The following is a 20,150-nucleotide window of genomic DNA, read 5'->3' on the forward strand; positions in this document are numbered from 1 at the left end:
TGTAGACTACCCGGAGTGGGGCAATCAGTACAGGCTGCACTGAGCATATGGAGAGGGGAAGGCAGGATGGCTGAATGCTAGCATTGCTAATTTTCTACCTTATTGTTAATCAAAGCTATTGACTGTGATCACTAGCCATCATCTCTCCATCTCGTGACAATTGGAGCCTCTTGGGAGTAACCCTTTGTTGGGAGAACGGGAGAAAAATAGGGTCTTGTGAAGCAAGAAGGAGCGGAAAATGGGCATCCTTTTTATTTTAGACAACATAAAAAAAAAGACAAAAAGGGAGGGCAGCAGGCCACAACATCTGTGGAATGAAGTGTTTTATTATAACTAGAAGACGAGACAGAAGTGCAAGTGCATTGAGCAGACACAAGAATCACACGCTCACATCGGCTTCACAAAATACACTGTTTATTGGATTATGCATCTGTTTGTACAAATTAAAAAAGGGCTTTAGGAGTTATGATATGGGTTAGGCACCAATTTCTTCATTCTGGAAGTTTATAATCTAAAAACACTTCAGTAAGGTGAATGTTGCTATCAGCAGTACCGAACAAGATTATTTTACGTGTATCTAAACTCAAAAACAAAATGTAAATACTATGTAAATACTATGTAATGTGACAAATGGACTCCCGGAAACTCAGGGTTGGTTTTGGATGGGAATCATGTGCTGCCCTGGCTGTATTGCAGTGTGCAAAATTTTAATTGAGAATCTTAAAACATCTAAATATAAAAAGAAAATATATTGCAGTTTACCAGTCCTTAAATATGGTGGCTCAGTTAATTTTCTTTTTCACCTGGTGATCCTGCCAGTAGAGCACTTCCTGTCTTAGGGTGACAGCACACATTTACTTCAGGAGGGTGGTGTTCTGCAGTTCACAGAGGTGTAATGTGTCAGGCTGATAAGGCTGTTAGAAATAGCACTGCACAAGAAGTTGCTAGCTTCTCCAAATTTTTGGCAGGATCACCAGGTATTTATGTCCATATCAAAAAGATATAACAAAACGCTTTCATTGATATATATTCAAAATACTAACAACTTGCAAATCCATCCACAACTTGTCCCCCAGCTACATCACTATCCTAGTTTCAAAATACCATCCAAATTGTTCTCTTCATTCCTCCCAAGACCTTCTGCTCTCTAGCTCCCTTGTCTCCTCCTCCATGTTCACTTCCAGGACTTGTCCTGAGCCTCTCCCATCCTATTGAACTTGCTACCCCAATCTGTCCGACTATCTCAAATACTGTCCACTTTTAGGGCTAGTTCACTCTAGATCAGGGCACTTTTTTTCTGCATCAAAAATGCATGCACAGTGTTTTCCAGGTATTCCAATGACCTAAGTGCCAATACACACTACAAAAATGCACTCCGGATGCATTCTGGATACTTTTTTGCTTACAGTTCACACCACACACAGTTCTGGTGTAGTTTTGATGCAGTTTTCCATGTTCCAGTATGGTTCTGTGCAGAAAAAAATGCAGCATGTTCTACTTTTTATTCTGCACTGGAAAATGACTGGAACTGACTGCACTAGTGTGAACCAGGTCCATTGGAATACATGGAAAATACTTTGCATGCATTTTTGATGCAGAAAGAAAGAGCACTGCACTGCATCTAGTGTGAACTAGCACTAAAGCAATTCCTGTCTATCTTGCCTCTACCTAACACCCGTATTTTGCTTTCTCCATAAGATTATTATTATTATTATATTTAACACATCAAATGGGAACAGTATATTTTTTTTGTTAGGGTTTTATACAGTTTAATAATATATATTATGAAATCATTAATTTGTTTAAAAATAAATAGTTATGTAGCAATTTGTATAAAAATAGAAATAATACATACATACATGTATCTGTCATCGGAATAAATAATTCAAGCATAAAACAAGTATGCATAATATATAGTTGCATTCATTGTGAATGACAGGTGCCAAAATGCATTGTCTTATGTTTATATTTACACCATTCATCTATGGACTTGGTTTTATTTATGTATTTATTTACTCTAACCACCTCAGTACCGAAAGACGGTTTCAGCACAACTCTCTTGTTCTGGGAGGGTGTCCATGGATGTCATCCCAAAACATGCCTCCTGTGTGCCCCCTGGGGCATGCACCCAGCACACTTTGTGATTGCTGTGTCCTTTGAACACAGCAGATTACAGATCAAGGTACAATCACAGTGGCCCTTTACTATATTATCAGCTGTGTCCAAACATTTCCTTTCCTCAGGCACTGTCACTGTGAGGAAAGGAGAGCCAATAACCAGTAAGGCTGACAGGGCATCATCAGTGCTCCGATTATCAGTGCAGTCCGATCAGTGCCCATCAGTGGAGCTGACTAATGCACATAAGTGCAGATTATCAGTGCCGCCAATCGGTGCCCCTCAGTTCCATCTCATCAGTGCAGCCTCATCAGTGCCTCCTCATCAGTGCCTATCAGTGCTGCCTCATCAGTGTAGCCTCATTAGTGCATATCAGTGCAGCCTCACCAGTGCCCATCAGTGCAGCCTCACTAGTGCCCATCAGTGCAGCCTCACCAGTGCCCATTGTTGCAGCCTCATCAGTGCCCATCAGTGAAGAAGAAAAAATATTTATTTGCAAAATTTTATAACAGAAACTAAGAAACATTTTTAGTTTTTTTTTTTCCAAACTTTCCAGTCTTTTTTTTTATCAAAAAGTAAAACCCCAGTGGTGATTAAATACCACCAAAAGAAAGCTATATCTGTCTAAAAATGAAAGATAAAGAATTCATATTTGTACAGATTTGCATGGCTATGCAATTGTCATTTAAAGTGCAACAGCACTGAAAGCTGAAAATTGGCATGGGCAGGAAGGGAATGAAAGTTCCCAATATTGAAGTGGTTAAGTTAAATACAGTTCTTTTTTTTATAAGTAGAATGTTTGTTTTTGATAGAGTGTGTAAGGTTTCATTGCATTTTCTAACCCCATTGGGGAAATTTCCGCTCACTTCCTATACAAGAGCCATTACAAGAAATGAGTGAAAATCTCTACAAAGTGCAAATAAATCCCACCTTATACCATACACTCATGGTACAATAACTAATATTCCCTCTACTTTTTTCTGGTGAAAACTGTAAAATGTTGGATTTCTGCCTACTTTCTGCCCTCGGAATGATTGTCACCAGGACAAATAATGAAGGAATATCTACCCATATTGAATGCAGCAATATAAATATGACAAAGGGCCAAACCCTTCTACATTTTATCCAACTGGAGTTCCACTTTAAGATTTAATTGTTACATCCACCATATTTTAGACTGTTTTTTATAAATTTCATATAGCCGTGCAAGTCTGTAATAAAATGGGTTTAGATAAAATTAATCAAATCCCTCCTATGCCTTCTAAAATTACATCTATTGTTTCTGCTACCCCACCTAGTCCAGGAACACCCTGAGTGTTTTTGGCAAGTATGAATCCAGAAAGGTCTGTAATTATGTCTGATTTCCAATCCACATTGACAATTGTACATTCCATTGTCTATAGTGAATAGTCTGATTCAAATGTCCTTTCAAACAAAAGAGCTAAATACACAGCTGAAATACACATACAGGAACTATTTAGGCTACCACAAATTTTGAATGCTCAAACCATAGAAATACAGAAAAGAGTTCCAGACCAAAATAGGATAAAAGAGTCAAACATAATTTTAATTGTAGGTAAAATAGTTATATAAAAACACCAATGTGCTTGAGGGGGCAATACCACTAACCCCTTAATCAGGGCTGAACTGTTAGGGTGCTATTCAGAAAAAAACATGGACATGTGCTGAAAAGGAGACAGCAGAATAAAAATGTGCATGTGCTGAAGAAAAGACCTGGCGTAGTTGCCAATACTTTACATGTCCATGCTCGGTTGCTCAAAAATGCGTGAATGTGCATGAACATTCACACGTTCACACACATCTTCTGTCAGAACTGGTGCCAAATGCCCTATATAAGGGCAAAGGTTGCACTCAGACTTCTGCTACCAGTACTCCTTGCTCCTGTGTTTTCTGTGTTCCTTGGATTACCTGACCCTGGCTTGCTCTAAGGACTCTTCTCTTCTAAGAACTCGTCTAAGGACGCTTCTCTTGTTCTACTGTGCATGGCTCTGGCTTGACTACTCTCCTGCTTGCTCTACTGTATTCCTGTGTATGATCTCGGCTCTGTTCTTGACCATGCTCCTGCCTACTCCCTGGCTTGCCTTCCTGTGTATGACTTTGGCTACCATCATGACTACACTTCTTCAGTCTGTTCCTGCCAGTCGAATCCTGCTTCTTCTTTGGGTGCCTCCTTGCCTGTGGTCGCTTCCCTGGTGTCACTACATAGTCAGGTGCAACTGAGGTCCTTCCATCTGTCCTGAATAGTACAGATGACAGCTATCCAGATAGCTGTACTGCAAGTAGCTTCTGGCAGATCTACATAACAGCACCCGTACTTCTTTGAGCCTAGAAGTTCCTGTGCCCAGCTTCAGGGGTGCATGGCACCTAGCCACAAGGGAAGCCCTTTCGTAAAGTCGGCCCTTAGACCAGGTACATAACATCAACACTGAATAAGATTTGAATAGACTTAGAAAAAGCAATGACTTTACAGTTCAATATTAGAACCAGTATTGAACTCTCCACATGGAGGAACAATATGACAGTAGCTGCTGAGCAGCAATGAAGCATGGTATTTGGATAGTAATGATCGTACTCTACCTACCGATGTAAAGGGCTACATCACATATGAAAGGTTACAATGCCTATTAGAGCTTACAGTTCTGCAGATATTCTGCCATTGCTCACCCCCCTGAAACAATCCCCGTTTCATGAACATTACTTCACTTGTCACACCTGACATAATATCTTTCCTGCTTGTAAGCTCAGCCAAGTACCTTCCTCTACCTCTCATCAGGTTGCTAATTGGCACTGGTACTGCAAGCCTGAATTCACAATTCAGTTTGCTTGTAGCAACTGATACAGATACATTTCAGGTATTTATTCTTGTTGATTGAAAAACAATTTCATCATTTTTAAAAGAATAAAGAGCAATTCCACTGAATGCATGAAACCAATTGTGAATACTACCCACCAGGCATGAAAACTGTGCTAAAGTCCAAAAGTCCACTCTGTTTACATTGTGTTTGTGTGTACAGTAGACAAATGTTGCTTTTTGCATGCAAATGCAATGCTGCTCATGCATTAAAAAACAAAAAGCTGCGTTTGATCTACTTTGCAGGCAGTTCAAATAGTTATCAATAGAATATGGTTGGGGGAGATTTACTAAACTGGAAAGTGCAAAATCTGGTGCAGTTCTTCATAGAAACCAAGCTGAAGTTAGGAGCTGATTGACTACCATGCTCAGCTGCACCAGATTTTAAATGTGCAAATTTTAGTAAATCTTCTCAAGAAATGCATTAAAAGAAAAGTCAAATATAGCTTCAGAACTGTCAGCCACATTGCACAATTGAAGTAAATGGAAGGCTGTTGACTTGTGTTTGATTTTGTTGCAGGAAAAACGCATGCAAACAACATCTGCCCTTAAGATGGAACTAAGCCCATTAATTCAAGACATGTGAATGATAACTGTGAATGATAACTGTTACGGTTTGTTGTACTCTCAACTGAACTGTCAAGCCATCAAATTTTCACACGTGCAGCCCCATGGCAACTAATGACTAAGCAAAAGCTAACATGGCAGCTTCTTTGGCTGTAAAGGATAGGAGGGTTTAGCTCCATTTTAATTAGAGTTTTCTGTGATCCACAGAAGCAACATTTCAAACACTACTTTAGAGTGTGAGGTATTAGGGTCTATCTCCTGAGATCTGTGCTGTGCAGTGTTCCCCCATTTTGCTAGTTGTATCTCAAATCATATTCAAGCTTCAAAGACTGTAGAAAACCTCTTAGTGCCAACACTTTGATACCTTAGATGTAAGTGTAGTAGAAAACATGAAGACTACATTGGTTGTGTTGGGAATTCCACTCCTGCATTTCAAACAGACAAATAAAATAGGTTTCCAGATCTCTATATTATTGACAAAAGGGAGTGGGGAAGAAGGAATACCAAAGCTCTGATCATGTAGGATTTATTCTCTATATGCAGCTCATAGATAAAAAGCAGAAGTAACGGTAAATAAGGAAAATTTCTAGCAGGTAGGGTCTATCAGTAGTAGAGGATTTATACATCCCCTCTGCCAAAACATTCGTACCTGCTAGCAAAGTAAATCAGTACACTGAAGCTCATTCACAGTACAGTGTACAAACCCTGGAATGGAGTTGGGTGCCATGATAATGTAACTCCTGTGTGTATGTGCAGAAGATACTGCATGTAATCATTGTCTGCCAAATGGGCAAAGCAAGAAGATGGCAGACCTAGAAGAGGAGAAGGACATGGCCTTTGTGGGGACAGAGTGGTTGCGTGGGTCATCAGGGCAGGAGAAGGCAGAAGAAGACACCAAGAGGTTAGTTTGTCATTAATGCTGTGAATACTTGGATGTGATGGCAAACGCTGGCTGCCCCCACAACACTTTACTTCTGATTTAACTTTTAATTCTGCATTGAATGTGGCATTAAGGATGTATTCCTTTATTACATGTATATATAATATATATTATATGTATAAATTATATTTTCTGCACAGTCGTGAACAATGAAGATGTTGTTAATGTAGCCATAATATACGCAGTGCTTGTAGTTCAGAAAGTTGTACATTACTATATATATGTAGTACAACCCAAGTTTCAGCAGCTCATTTATCTTTGTCAAGGCATCATTGCAGATATTCTCCTGGGAAAGGTTCTGGTTTGTGAGTCTGAGCTAATTTTCCATTTGATAAAGACAAATTATCAGTGAGCATTACAAACAAGGTCATTCCTACTGAGCATAAAGTTTTCAAATAAAGAGTTAAACGGAACACCAAGAATTGTCCACATGTGTAACTATTACAGTATTTAGCTTTTACTCCCGGTGTCTAGCTTCAATTGGTGTTGTGTCTCCAGGCTCTGCATGTGGAATCCAGGTCTGTGACCAGCAGAGGGGGAGAGCAAAAAAACAAACTCTCTGAATGAATCCATGTATTCACTCTCATCACCTCCAGTCGCAGTAGTCTACAGATTTTACTTGTACGCACCAATATTAACCCTTATGTTAAACACACATTATGAAATTTGTATATAATGCTTTACAAATATTATTATACAGGATTAATTTAGAATTTGCATACTGCCAACAGTTTGTGCAGCACTTTAGAGAATAAAGGGAAACAGTACAGTTACAAAAGGGTTAGGACAGTTGTCACCTACAGGCAAGCAGAGTATGAAACAGTTGTACAGGTTGGGGCAGGCATTTTCAGATGATGGGAGAAGCTCTGTAGATGTCCTAGACATGAGCATGGGAGGAGAGGATGAGGGATCTAGAGTGCAGAAGGTTTTGAGAGAAGTGAAGAGGATGAGTTGGTTGATATTTTGAAATGAGGTTAGCAATTTAACTTGGAGCAGAGTGCTAGTAAGGATGTAACTAAGGCAAGGGCAGCAGGAGCAGATAACCAGAGTCAAGAATAGAAAGAGGACACAATATCACATTGGGGAAAAAAGTAAGATTATATTAAGAACTGGACATGAGGTTGACAAATTAATCAAAATTATTTAAGTGTATTTTGTCCCAGGCTTGAGATTATTGTGGAGCATATTAAATATAGATGAAAGAATATTGAAACAATAGCCAGGGCATGGAAGAAATCCACAGCTGCTTTCCATAAGGTTAAAGATGCTTGTGAATGAGATGTCTAGTATCCTCCATAATAAAGAAGTGAAATTCCCAAATTTTAGGACCCATGGTTCACCTATGCCTTATCTTCCCCGAGCCCTGACAGTCTGAGAATACCTTGCTTTGTCTACTCAATCTCTGGAGTCAGAGACAATGGGTAATACATTTTCCAGCTCCTCTTCCCCTCCCTCCCTTTCTGCTTCCCTTTCACTCCATTTCTATCTTTCTATCCCGGTAGGGACTCCTTTATTACATTGAGCCTATGCTTTGATAATCCTTCTCCAGATCTGTTCCCATAAGGTGAAATCCCATAGCCAGTTCCTTGGAAAGGTTCATTCAGGTTCTCAGCCTTACCACTGCTGAGACCTCATAAACAGCTACACAGTCTACAGGCTGCCTCAGGGGTCATCAGTCCTGGAGTCTTTAGAACCCTACCTGACAAGGAAAGAACTCTCTCTCCAGGCCTCCAGACTGTTTATCACCTCCCCAGCCACCTTCTGGGCACTCTCCTTCAGGGATTGGAAAGGCCATGATAAATATCTAGGCTTGTCATTTGCCTCTCACAGCCCCATATTTTGGAAACTTCTTCCAGAAGCAGTGGGAAGCAGTCAAACTCTCAACAGACTAGAGCAAATAATCACCACTCCCTTGACTACAGAAGCCAAAAACTAAATTTGCCTAGCATCCTATACTAGGATTGTGCTACACAAAGTAACCATTGTAGGCACTCCTATCATTGTAGGCACTCCTGGCAGTGCGATGATGTGTCCCAACCTCAGTCACTATTGCTGAACAGTTTTATTTAAATGTTTAAAAAATAGCACTAAATATTTGTGAATGAAAATGAATACACTGAATGCTATCATTATGTGTAATAATCACAAGTATCAGAATGCAATCCTTTTCCCAATAGTGGTTCTTTAAGGGTAACTAGTATTGGTCAACCCTGATTCAAGGTTGGATCTAATGGAAAGCTTTATGATAGCCCACATAGTAGTACTATCCCAATGATCTTAAGCAGCCCATAGATGGATCAATCTTCTTTCCTTCCACCATGGGTGAAAGGAAATACATTTGCTGGATTTCCCTGTCAACACAGTCAGTATTGATGGGGGAATGCCAGAATGCCTCCTGCAGTGGTATTGTGTTCTGAAGGTGGGGGGCACGGGGAGCCTTCCCCTGTAGGCAGAACACAATGATTTATTTATTTCAGGTACTTATATAGCGCCATCAATTTATGCAGTGCTTTATATATATATTGTACATTCACATCAGTCCCTAACCTCAAGGAGCGTACAATCTAAAGTCTCTAGCTCACATTCATAGTTACACATACTAGGGCCAATTTAGACAGGATGCAATTGACTCAGCAGCAGTAGAGTATGGAAGAAAACCCAGGCACAGGGAGAACATGCAAACTGCATGCAGGCAGTGCTGTGGTTGGAATTTGAATCAATGACACTAGTGTTGCTAGGCGGGAGTGCTAACCACTTAGCTACTGTTCTGCTGCCAGCAGTAAACAAATGTAAAAGATGCTGCAGACTGGTTGTACCTAAGTCAATCGATATATCTACTTGGGTGTAGGGTTGCTACCTCATTCCTTTAAAACCAAACACATATTAATTACACAGGTTATGTGGATGATTTAGAGCAGATAAGCTACTAAGTGTTTTTAATTACCATCTTAACCACTTGCCTACCAGGCACTTATACCCCCTTTCTGCCCAGGCCAATGTTCAGCTTTCAGCACTGTCGCACTTTGAATGACAATTGCGCGGTCATGCAACATTGTACCCATATGAAATTTTTACCATTTTTTTCACACAAATAGAAATTTTGTTTTGTGGTATTTAATCACAACTGGGTGTTTTATTTTTTTGCGCTATGAACAAAAAAAGAGCAAAAAATTTCAAAAAAAAGGTTTTCTTCGTTTCTATTATATAATTTTGCAAACAGGTAATTTTTCTCCTTCACTTATGTGCATTGATGACGCTGCACTGATAGGCAGCACTGATGGGCACTGATAGGTGGCACTGATGAGGTGGCACAGATAGACAGCACTGATGGGCACTGATAGGCAGCACTGATAGCGGCACTGATAGGTGGCACCGATGAGCGGGCACTGATGCTGCTGCACTGATATGCAGCAATAATGGCCACTGATAGGCGGCACTGATGGGCACTGAGAGGCAGCACCGATGGGCACTGATGGGTGGCACTGACTGATGGCACTGACTGGCGACACAGCTGGGCACTGACTGGCAGCACTGCTGGGCAGCACTGCTGGGTGGCACTGATGGGGGGCACTGCTGGGAACTGGTGGGTGGCACTGCTAGGCACTGAATGGCACAGGTGGGTGGCACTACTTGGCACTTGGGGGTGGCACTGCTGGGCATAGGTGGGTGGCACTGGTGGGTAGCACTGCTGGGTACTGATAATCAGGGCACTGATCATCAGTGCCCTGATGATCAGTGACGATCTGCTTTCTATCTATCTATCGGCAGTACTTTCCTCATGCTGTGACAGAGTGAGGAAAGTGCAGCCGATAACCAGCAACTGCATTTACAGGCTGCTGTGATTGGCCTTTTACCACATCACGTGATCAGCTTGTCTGTCGGACATAGGGATCATGGAGATCGCCGAGTATGCGCCGCTGGGGGGTGTGCGGGAGGGCAGTGGAGGGCGCTTTCTGGGAGGACGTTATATGACGCCCTCCCAGAACTGGACAACCGCGCTGTAGCCGTCATTCGGCTATAACCCGGTTGTCAAGGGGTTAATCAGCCACGGAACCTGTGTAAATAATATGTGTTCGGTTTTAAAGGGATGAGGTGGCAACCCTACTTGAGTGCAATCAGCCTGCCCATACATAGATCAAATCTCGGCCGGTCCCTGCTATACTGACCCAATCTTGATACATGTATGGCTGGATTTAGATCAGTGTAGCTTGCTCAGAAACACAAACCAGAAGACTTTCATTTGCAGTGGTTTGTGATAGAGTTTTAGCTTCTGGTTTTGATGTGCACTCACTAAGTGCAATGTAAAACATGTCTGGAGTGATCCTCATGGTGAGTATCAGTTAACAGTGATGATTTTTATGGTGGTCACATTATGGACCTGGTGTTTGTGTTTCGTCTGTTATTGCCAGCCTGTTATTAGAAATGTTTGTGCTAAAAGCTTGTTCAATGTTTATACCCGCAAACACACAAATTATGAATATCTAATTGCAATAAGTAGTTTTAGATTTCCTTCTGTCATTCCTTTATTCTTCAATTATTATGTGTTTTACCAAATACAAAATATAACTTTAATTTGAACCTCTTTGAAATGTTTTCATAACAAGCATATTCACAGATTTACTACTTTTATGGAAAAACTGTACATTCTGGTACACTGTGTGCTCACAGTAAACTAATCAATTAAAAGCACTGCTGAAATGCATCACTCATAAATCTTGGAGAGTCTGTGTAATCTAATTGGATTTCTTTCAATCTGCTCAGACAATCTAATGTTTGAGAAATCAATTATCAACACCACCATGTTCATTGCACAGGGGTGCTTGGACTCGAATATAGAAATAACAGAAAATTATCTCAGCATTCCAATTAGATTTTCTTGTTTTAATTTACTTTACTTCTTCTCATAAAGATTTTGTTTTAGCTTGAATGCATTATTTGCATTAAACTAAAAAATGTTCAGGCATCTGTGTGCCCCCCCCCCCCTCATTTGATACAGCACTGTGCATGTCTGCAGCTCTTCTCTCCCCTCACTTCTGGGTCTCACAGGCTTTGCTGAGGCAGTGGGAGCCATTGGGTACTGTTGCTGTCAATCAAAGATAGTGACGAGGGAGTGGGAGTGTCAATAATGCAGCAGCGGGGCTCAGGAGTGAGCCCACACAAGTGCCCCCATGAGAAATGGCTTTTCATTGGGGACATTTGGTGGAGGAGAGGAATGCCAGTGAAGAAGAGGAGGTTCGGGTTGCCCTGTCCAATTCTATTGCACAGACCAGGTAAGTATACTGTAGACATGTTTGTTATTAAAAAAAACCCTTTACAACCAATCTAGGCTTCCTACATGCTACTACCAAGATGGCTTTGACAACCTTGCTGCTTTGCACCACTAATCATCATAGTAATAGGATTTTCAGCTACAAGACCACATCACTGATCCAACAAATTAATGTGCAATGGCTCTAGTTATGTATAAGCAATGGGTTTATGGCAGACATTGTGACATCATTATCCTGCAGCCATAATTATATAATCATGCTATTATGACTGAGGTTTGCCTCCCATTTTGCCCTTCGGATGGATGAATTATTTTTTCATTTTTTTCACATCTAATAAAAAATACATAACAAACTTGAAAGGTAGCAAAAAGCCCACACCCCCAATCCCCCAAGGCCTTTATTATTTCAAAGCATAGGATCTATATACTGTAATTAAATGATGGTATTGATAATTTTGTACTTCCCATGATAGTTCTATATAACATAGTCATCAAAATTCATGCTAAATATATGGAATAAAACCTTTTCTCAATTAATATATTTCTCATTATTTTTTGTACATTTAAATTCATTTTGTAAAAATAAATCTTAAAACCCAACATACCAATTATTAATTTTACTGTTATATTAAAATTATGTTTCTATTATTACCGGTAAATCTCTAGTACATGTGGGAATATCTAATGTGTATAGTGTAATAAATTAATTTTGTACCTCTGAGTGTTCTAATTGCTTGTGTATGTGATATGTGTGTGGGTTCCTTGTGATTTTTTATAAAAATGTTTGTATTATTTTAAAATATGGTTTCATAATAATTAAAGTACATGTGAACCCTCACCGTCGAAAACAACCATTTCAGTTTCAAATAGAAATGAAGGGCAAAACATTTGTGTATAGAGATAAAAACATTCTCAACATGTTTTTTCTCCTTTTTTTTATAAGTGATCGCATTCCCTCTGTTCTCAGCTACATAAGAGCGGGGGAGGCAAAACAGAAGCAAACTGAACTTCCCAGTGAATGGTTGTGTAGGGGACAGTTATGTCAAGACAAGTCTGATCTTCAGAGGAGAGTAGACTGATTTAACTGCACAGCTAGAGAACTGACCACGCTGTGCTCTTGTGTCTAGTGTAGTCAGTTTAATAGGAAAGCTGAGGGACTGACAGGAACACCAGGGATTTCACACAATGGAAGCAGTACAAAGAAAACATAAAAGTACATGGTACAGCAGGCACATATCAGTAACATGAAATGTTGGGTTGGCAAATTCTCTAAAAGGGTCTACTGTATGTATAAAAAATTGCTGTCTGCAGACATGTCCAAACCCATTGATTGGTTCCCATCAAATGACATCTCCCCATTTTAATCACTGCACTGTAGATACATACCAAGTATATGAAATGTTGAGATTCTTGAATTATATTTTTTATATTAGGCTTTTGCTGAAAATCCCCTTGTGTGACAATATATACTGCTGGTGGCAGATCTGTACTGTGGTGCCATCAGGGGGCTAAATAGATAAGTAATGTCACTTTTATTTTCTGCAGATGGACACTGTGGATTTTCAAATTACCAGATTCAAAAATATGTAGGTTAGTACAACACTTTTGGTAGCTGAATTATACATTTTTATAGAGGTCATTAGAGCAAAAAAAAATGGAAAACTTAGATGGAAAAGGGACAGAGGGATTTGGTTCCAAAAGAGGGTCAGTCACAAAGGCTATGAAAACTTTTTTTTCTCTTGTACCAAAAGAGGGTCAGCTATGAAAACTTTTTTCATTAATCTCCCTGCCATTCAGAATCTGACAGCATTGAATATAATTGGGCTCGTGGTATGTAAACCTGTTTCTTTTATTTACAGTTTCACATAAATGAGTAAGATGACCATAGTAAGCAAATGTATATAAAAATACAACTGCACAAAATTGCCATATTACACAATTTTGGAGTTTTCAGTTTTTTCTCCACATATTTCAAGAGTGGTAAAATACAGATCACCGGGTTTGGTAAAGGAAGATTGATGTGTACTGTTAAAAGTAGCTAAGATGACTGCACTGCGCTGCTAAGGTTAATAATGCCTTATATATCTGCCCAGCGTGATATGAAGAACCCTGCTGCTCAGACACAAGCACAAATGTGTCTTCGCAGGTTATCTTCTCTTCCCTTGTAGAATTATTCAGGTCATAGATCTTTTAATTTCCTCCCATATGTAGCCCTGTCTGCCTCCGTGTTCCTCTACTACTGCAATCTAGAAGCTTCAGCCATGTTTGGAAAGGCAATTTATAACAAAGAAAGCGAAGAACTGCGACATATAAATGGAAAAAGAAAAAAAAAAGAAAATGTCAGCTGGGAACAAGGAGGGGAAAAAACATGAACACAACCGAGGAGGGAAAAGGCTGAGGAAAACACAGCTTAGGATAAAGGTTAGACATGCACTACAGAATACAAAATTTCTCTGCTAAAACTCAGGAAAACAAGAAAAGTTCAGGAGTGGTTTATATACCCTATGGTTGTTTTTAGATGAACAGTGATAAAATAATATCAATAATCAGGGTTTTTTTTTCAAAATGAACGTGGGGGAACGTGTTTCGGCCCCTCCAGTACTGGATGTATGTAATGGCAAGGGGTGCAGGGGTGTGCTGGATGGTGTATTGATGCTTGCTGCTAGGGCATCTATTGTTGCTGGAGGGGATCTATTTTTGAGTAGGGATTCTGTTGTTGCTGGTGGGGGACCTGTTGTTAGGGGGTCTTATGCTTCTGGGGGGTCATTTGTTGCTGGGTAATAACTACTTTTGAGGAAGGGGGTCTATTATTACTGGCTGCTGGAGGGTTTATAGATCTGTTGTTGCTTCTGGGGGTCTATTGGTGCTGGGGGCTTAATTGTTGTGGGGGGATCTATTGTTGCTATGGGGGATATATTGTTTCAAGGGGGCCATTGTTGCTGGGGGATATATTGTTGCCAGGGGGTCTATTGTTGCTGTGGGGTCTATTTTTGCTTTGGGATCTATTGTTGCCAGTGGGGGCTTTTGTTGCTGTCTGCAGGGGATCTATTTTACTGCATCTATTTTTTAGGGCCGGACGTAGTGACGCACGTCCGGCGTAGCGGCCATCTTGGTACACCTGTTGTACACCCATACATATTCACATCATCCAAAAGCATAGGGTTGGAGTTGTGATTGCTACTATTTAATGTGAATGCGCATTTTATTGTTACTGTCACTATATTAGTAATAAATATACTACACTATGGGAGCATGTGTTTTATGTTCCAAATGAGATATTGGCGCTGCACTTGATCTTACCTGGAGAGGAGCCATTAGTGGAGTGCTGACCCCTTGAGGGAGATTTGTGTGCGGTGGGAGCAGTTCTTTGGAGTGACAGCCAGGGGCGGACTGACAACTCATGGGGCCCCCAGGCAATAGGGGATCATGGGGCCCCTGTGTCCTTGCCCAAACTCAAAAAAGCCTATGAAAAAGGTACCAGGGGCATCTCATGGGGCCCCCTACTGACCCCAGGCCCTTGGGCAGTGCCCGAGTTTCCAAATGATCAGTCCGCCCCTGGTGACAGCAGACTTGGAGGATCTGTGAGAGGGATCCCAAAAAACGCTTTGACCCGCAAGGGTCGAAGTTATAAGGTGAGAGGCTTATCCAGCCGGTGGTCGGATTATCTTCTGTCAACTACCATATCCACTTTCACACAAATACCAGCACGAGTGTTATCGATATTTTTTCATCTGAGTGTTGTCATCTGCATATATTGAACTTTATGAGCACTGAATAGACATTTTTGTGTGCGGTTGCACTGTATTATGTTCACGCATATGCACATTTGATCTCATCTATTGTGTTTTCACTGAATGGGGTATGTATAGTTATATGTGTGTGTATTTGTACACGTTTTTTAATTTTTGTATTTTTATGCACATATTTTTGAGGGTTGCATTTAATTTGCATTATTAGTAGCTGTAATCAGTATCAATCACCATCACTGTTGGAGTGTTTTAAATTTGTGTTCACATTTATTAGTTTCTGTAAAGGTAATTTTTTTGCATGATATCACTTTGTTATCAGTTAATTTGTTTGATTTTTCACTTATTGATACACTATTTGACACTTATATGTATATGGATATACGCACGTATTTTTAGCGTTTAGTGTGAATAGCACTACATTTTTCCATTTATATGTTCATGTTTATCATTGGTATATGATTTAATGTTAGCAGCTTCTCTTGGTTAGATATAGTCGGACATTGTTGAGCGCAGGAGGTTCACACCATTTTTGATCTATTTTACTGCTTTTGTTGTTATCATTAACAGACTCAAAATTACGCAGCACAACAATATGATACTTGGTTATGTATTCTCTAAAAGGGACAGTACTGGGAGGTGGGTAGGAGGTAGAACCAAGGGACGGTGCTCAAAGATGGGTGGGGGGCGGAGACAGGGATGCGTCAGAAGGTGGGAGTTCCTGCACCTCCTCTCTGAGAAAAAGAGCCCTGTCAACAACTGATAAATAATTATAATATATATATATATATATATATTAATAATAGTGTATTCCTAAAATGTTTTTGTAATTAGCATTCCCATTACTTGAGTTAAAGCATATTTTTGTGTGTAAAGGTATATTAATAACTTCCAGACTGGCTAATAAATTCCCCTGCATTTGGCAATGGTCTTGTATAGGCAGTTCTTTATGCAGTAAACATACCCCCCTCCGCTCAGCACCATGGACGCAGCCCAGAAAACCCAGAATGATTGCTAACATCCAGTCTGGTAATGTCTGGTAATGTCCAGTCTTCTAATCTTTGTTGAAACTTTAACAATAGAATAGGAGGAGTGGTATAAATGGTGTAGGACTTTTACTGCTAAAGTACACCTAAGCATTCTTCAGAAACTAAGAATTCTTCTTCGAAGGTTCCTTTGAAGGTTCCTATTGCAAGTACTGACATTCAGATGATTGATTTCAGCACTGGCACACTTACTATCTCTCATCTTTTCACATTGGAATGCTCAGGCTTGGTGATATGTCCTTTGGACACGATTTACTGATGGTCCCTATATTCAGAAGTAAGGATTTTCCAAGGGGTTATAGTTGCAGTCTAAGGAGACTAATGGTTCCAGTAAAGGAAGATTAAAAATGGAGATAGGACCACACTGGAGGCAGCCTATAAGGTATTGTTTCGTTGGTACTGGGTTCCGGCTCGGCTGGCCCGGGCTAACCCTGCCTGTAGTGATCAATGTTTTCGGGGTTGTGGTCATCGTGGTGATGTATTACATATCTGGTGGGCATGCCCGAGACTGTTTCGTTTTTGGTCTCGTGTATTTGGCCTCCTTTTCACCTTGTTCCATCTCTCCATACGCCGGGATGCTCGGTATGCCTTGCTTCATTGCCCCATACCGGGCCTCTTAGCTCACCAGCAGAAGTTGGCTTCCTATCTGTTTTTATCCGCAACTAGGACAATTGCTCAGGCCTGGAAGAGTCCGTTTGTCCCTCTTCAGGGGGTGCGGGATCGTATGACCACTATGATGCTCAACGAACAGATGTCGAGTATCCGCAACGACTCCCAACGTAAATTTTTGAAAATATGGGAGCCGTGGTTGCAATATGCCCTTCCCTCACTCCCCCCGGCTAGTCTGGGGATGTAATGGCGTTCGGTATTGGCGCTCTTGAATCCCTGCTCTTTGCCCCCCACCCCTTTTTTTTTTTTTTTTTCTTCTTTCTCTCTTTTCTTTTTTCTCTCTCTCTCTCTGTTTTTGGTGTGACTGGACAGCTGCATTTAATTGTTATAATCAGTTACATTACTGTTTTGTACCTTATGTGCCACTGATAGCCCCTGCGTGGGCGTACCTTTTGCCCTGTTGGCATTAGAGCATTGTTTTTCCTTTTTTTTTTATTTTGCATTTTGTTTATCTGTGCAATTGATAGCCCCTGCGTGGGCGTGTTTTATTGCCTCTGTTTATACTGTTTAAAAAATTTAATAAAGACCATTGAAATTGAAAAATGGAGATAGGAGGCACTGGTATTAATGGTATTAAAGAGGTATTAATCTTGTGCTGGAGATGGCACTTAATAACTTAATTTTATTGTTTAGAGTTCTGAACCCCTTTCAAGCACAAGATCATTCAAATTCTTTCCAGCAATGTTAGGCCTTGGCGAAGCAGGCCCACTAGAACCCCAGAAATTCATTGGCTTGTCTTTTTGCCATTTTGTCATTAAATAAACACTTTATGGTTTCTCAAGATATGGTGTGGTGCTCTTGTTATTAAAGTGATATCAAAGGCTGTTCTTTTTTTTTTTCTTAAAATAAAAAGAGGTTATCCTTACTTGCTCTTTGCAACAATATAACTGCTTTTTGCTGGTCCCCAGGTGGCGCTATCCACTCCTGCTTCTTTCGAGTGTCCCCTTAGCAAGCCATGTGTTATGGGGCACCTGGGCATGTGTGCTTTTGATGTTCATAGACACAGAGAGGTGTCAGTTTACGAACCAGCGGTAATAGATCGCTGCTCAGTTCTCCAGCATTCTCGGAGAACACAGTTCTCCTGTGAATGTAGTTTATGAAGCGGTGTAGATCAGTTCTCCGAACGAAGGGAGAACGGTCTACAAACACTGGAGAACGGTCTACAAACACTGGAAAATGGCTGATTTTACTATAATCTCATGAGATTACAGTAAAAGATCAGTTTACTAAGCAGAGGTAAATTATCACTGCTTAGTTTGCGGTTCCTCTGATTCTCCAGCTCTGGGCTGGAGAATCTGGAGGGAGAACACAGATCTCCAGTGAAGAGCTGACATCGCTCCTCGCTGATCTCCTGAGTGTCATAAACTGTGAATGACCAGAGAATAGCTGTGATTCTCTGAATCGCAGCTATTCTCTGTGTCATAAATGGACACCAGAGTGCAGGTAAGCCATGTCCCCACTCCCTCTTCACAGGATTTTGACTGACAGCAGCAAGAGCCTATGTGTCCCATTGCTCTCAGAGTCTCGTATGAGACCAGAAAGTGAGGAAAGCAGTACTGCAACCGAGTCAGTGCTGGATCAGTGAGAGGAGTCAGGTAAGTGTTTAGGGACAGGGGTAAGAAAGATAGTAGAGGGTTTTGTTCACCTTAATTCAGAGCCACTTTAACAATTTCCTGTTTTTAACTGTCTGCTGTCTGCTTTTCCCCAGCAATGTTAATTGTTTTACTAAAGCACACATTTACTTTAAAGTGCTCATACAGTATGTGTGAATTAACAAACAAGAAAAAAGGTTGTAGATCTTCTCTACTAAAATGTGTCCATTGTATTTTCTTAAATCCTGTTTTTTTTTAATTTCCTTGCATGAAAAAGTGTATTCTTTCTAAAATTAATTTGCATTTCGTTCACTAGCTAAGAGAAAGTTCCCTTGAAAAGTACACAGCACATTTTCCTTTAGTAAATCAATCCCAATACATCGAAGAATCAATTATTTTATTTGGTCATAACCATGGATGGCCAAATCTGTCAACCTGCTGCTGCGAACAATATGCCTGGATATAGTCATCTTAACAGCAGTGACCTTATACATCAGACTCTCTGTATGTGAGATACAACAGGGAGCTAGCAGGGTTGTTTTGGGAATACCTATCTTACATCACAGGCAAGGGTTCTGAGATTGCAAGATTATTGACAAAAAGGTGGACTGTACCCTTTGAGCAATGCCTCAATGAAAACTATATTGTATGTAGCGTGTTGTATGAGAAAACAATTCACATCACATCCGTGTCATTTTTTACCCCTCACCAATATAGAAGAAGCTGGAACAAGTAAGAAAAAAGCAATCATCTGACAAGGAGTTTATTTTCCATTAGGGAAAAATCATGGTAAGTCTTCGTGCCAATCACCAAAATGAATGTTTATACAATGATTAATATATAGGAAATAACTGCCATAGGAGGGGTGCAATGCAGTTTGTATTTACATTCACACACTAAATTAATAAGATTTACATTTTTTATATTTGTGGTGGTGTACTCCAATGTTCAGTGTTGGGACCCTTACTTTTTATATATTTATAAGAGATATAGGGTCTGCAATTAAAAGTACTATTTCAGTCTTTGCAGATGACACCAAGCTGTGCAGTGGAATAATGTCCTTATAGGATGTCTCCAATTTACAAGCCGACCTCAATGCACTGTTTAATTGGGCAACTATGTGGCAAATGAGGTTTAACATTGATAAATGTAAAGTTATGCACTTGGGGGCTAAGAATATGCACCCATCATAAGTACTAGGAGGAGTACAACTGGGGGTTCAATGGTGGAGAAGGACCTGGGAGTTCTGGTAGACAATAAGCTTAATAATAGCATGCAATGCTAAACTGCAGTTTCCAAAGCAAGCAAAGTCACTTCTTGTACTAAGAGAGATA

At 40.3% G+C, this 20,150-nt stretch overlaps 1 protein-coding gene across 1 annotated transcript in view; it reads right to left on the reverse strand.

The window, feature by feature from the left end:
* Positions 1–20,150, reverse strand: part of ROBO1 (roundabout guidance receptor 1) — a 1,375,987-nt gene that overhangs the window by 657,386 nt on the left and 698,451 nt on the right. The window lies entirely within an intron of this gene.

This window comes from Staurois parvus, unplaced genomic scaffold (genome assembly GCF_062004578.1).
Source record: "Staurois parvus isolate SC_StPar_1 unplaced genomic scaffold, SC_StPar_1.0 ptg000299l, whole genome shotgun sequence".
Taxonomy (NCBI): domain Eukaryota; kingdom Metazoa; phylum Chordata; class Amphibia; order Anura; family Ranidae; genus Staurois; species Staurois parvus.